Raw genomic sequence first — 3,097 nt, forward strand, 5'->3', positions numbered from 1 at the left:
ACCTCTTTTCAAATACCACTTTTTAAATTTATCCCTTTTTCAAAATTTATCAAAACAATCACTAAAAATGTTGAAATTTATCCAATATGTGTGTAAGCTTATAAATATACATACACATTACCTTTGTTTGTGTACACAATTTTATTTATTTCAATATATTACAAATTGGTATGATAATTATATAAAAATTTTTTATTTTGTTACAATAATTACATACTTTTGAAAATAAAATAAATATACATGAATATGTGAGAAAGAAACAAACATCTAAAGTAAAAGAATGAAAATTGTTTTTTTACTTGATTTTCTTATGGTGTAATGGTCGGAAATCAATATCTTTGAATCTCATCGATAAAATAATTTTCTTATAGCCATAAAAAATTATTATACATTTAACAGTATAAGAAAACAATAAAGAAATGAAAAGTACATAAAACAAAGAAAAAATAGAATTGAAAACAAAAATTTAAACCAAATATATTATCAAGCTCTTAAAATGATATCTTAATTGATCTTTCAACCCATGCAAGAACATTAAAAATAAAGCAAAGAAAATATTGAGGGTATCAAATATGGTGGAGGAGGATGGAAGAATGGATATTTATAGGATAAAATAAGATGTAATTTATATTTCTAAAATAATTAAATTAGAGGAGTTATAATTATAATTTATAGTGTGTTAATTAAAATTGAATGGAGGAAACAAATAGTCAATTCACAAGTTACTTAATTTTAGTTACAATTTAGTATTAAAGTGTGGATTTCAAGTATGAATTAAAGTATATGATTAAAAATGTGTTAAAAATTTGGTTTAATTAGAAATAAATATTATAATTAAAAATAAATGCTAAATGGACCAATAAGGAGAGAGTGAAACCTTAAAAATTCCCAAAAAATAATCTTATTTTTTAAAGTCTTTTTATATTCCTCTTAATGTAAGTTATATCTCTAGGTTTAATTATATTTTTCATCCTTTTAGTATATATAATAGATAGAAAATTGAATATCAAATTGTTTTTTAGATAGGAAATCAAGTATAAAATTCAATGTTAACAACAATTATAATGTTCTTTATATTATTAAATATTGAATCACAAACTAAATATAAGGATCATTATTCTTAAAATAATTTCTTACAAATTGGTTTCATAATTATATGACAAAAATTTATTTTGTTAAAAATTACATACTTTTGAAATTAAAATAAATATACATGAATATGTGAGAAAGAAACAAACATCCAAAGTAAAACAATGAAGATGGTTTCTTTAGCTTGATTTTCATATTGTACAATGGTCGGAATTTAATATTGTTGAATCCCATCAATAAAATAATTTTCTTATAACCATAAAATATTATTATACATATGTATTACATTTAAAAATATAAAAAAGAACAATGAAGAAATGAAAAATACATATAAATAAAATTGAAAACAAAAGTTTAAATTAAATATTTAATCAAACTCATACAATGACATCTTAATTGAGTTTTCACCCCATGCAAGAACGTTTTTAAAAAAACAAAGAAAATAATGAAGATATGAGATATGGTAGAGGAGGATGTAAGAATGGCTATTTATAGGATAAGAAGTGATGTAAGTTGAATTTTTAAAATAATTAAATTAGAAGAGTCATAATTATAATTTATAGTGTGTGTAATTGGAATTCAATAAGGAAAACAAATAGTCTTTGAAAATTTATATTTTCAGTTACATTTTAGTAGTAAAGTGTGGATTTAAAGTATGAATTATAATATAATATAATATCCCGCGCATATGCGCGGATTGTTGTATATTTATTTAATTAATTTTTATTTTTTTTTTACTTATAAAATTTAGATTAAATAAATTTCAATGCTTATGAAATTTTTACATTTTATTTATTTAAATCATACAATAGAAGCATACATCCATATCTTTTGAATTTATTCGTTAATTAAGTGTTCAATTTTGATAGAAATTTTCTTTAGTACTTTTAAGTATTTTTGATAAAACAATAATATTGTTAATGATAAAAATAGGAATGATATTGGGAGAATATAAAAAATACCAGTTTTTAAATTTATCCCATTTTCAAACTTTATCAAAACAACCAATAAAAATGTTGAAATTTATCCAAATATGTGTATAAACTTATAAATATACACACAAATTACCTTTATTTTTGTATAAAATTTTATTTATTTCACTGTCTTACAAATTGGTTTGAATATAACAAAAAAATATTTTGTAAAAATAATTACATACTTTGAAAATAAAATAAATATACATGAATATGTGAGAAAGAAAAAAACATCTAAAGTAAAACAATGAAGATGGTTTATTTAGCTTGATTTTCTTATGGTGCGATGGTCAGAATTCAATAAAGTAATTTCCTTATAGCTATAAAATATTATTATACATATGTATTATACATTTAATAGTATAAAAACAATGAAAAAATGAAGAAGTACATAAAATAAAGAAGAAATATAATTGAAAACAAATGTTTTAACCAAATATATAATCAAGCTCTTACAATGATATCTTAATTGAGCTTTCAACCCATGCAAGAACATTAAAAATTAAACAAAGAAAATATTGAGAATATCAGATATGGTGGAGGAGGATGTAAAAATGAGTATTTATGTAACGCCCGTGTCTGGAAATCCGGGTGGTGTCGATCGACACTGTGGTCGGGTGTCGATCGACACTAGTAATTTTGGTTTAACGGTTTAAGTTTTAAATCGTCGGTTCAATTGAGGTTTTGGTTAGGGTTTAACCCTAGGTCACGTTTAAAAGAGTAAAGGTCGTGTTTTGTTGGGAGGTGGCCGCTTTTATTCTTTTAAAAGGTTTCTAAGTTCTCTAGAGAGGTTTTGTGAGGTTTGAGAAGTGTTTTGAGGCTTGTTCCTGGTGTTTCTGTCCTTGGGAAGAGAGATCTCGTAGCTGTGGTGTTAGGAGAGTCCTTGGTTGCTGTTGTTGTGGTCTGTTCGTTCTTGTTTCTGTCCTTTTGAAAGGTGAGTGCATGACTAGGCTGATCTAAGCAGTTTTGATGCATATTTTGAGTGTTTCTTCTGATTGATATTTGATTTCTGTGTTTGTATGCTTGTCTATGTG

Source organism: Capsella rubella, unplaced genomic scaffold, assembly GCF_000375325.1.
Source record: "Capsella rubella cultivar Monte Gargano unplaced genomic scaffold, Caprub1_0 scaffold_7, whole genome shotgun sequence".
NCBI classification, from domain to species: domain Eukaryota; kingdom Viridiplantae; phylum Streptophyta; class Magnoliopsida; order Brassicales; family Brassicaceae; genus Capsella; species Capsella rubella.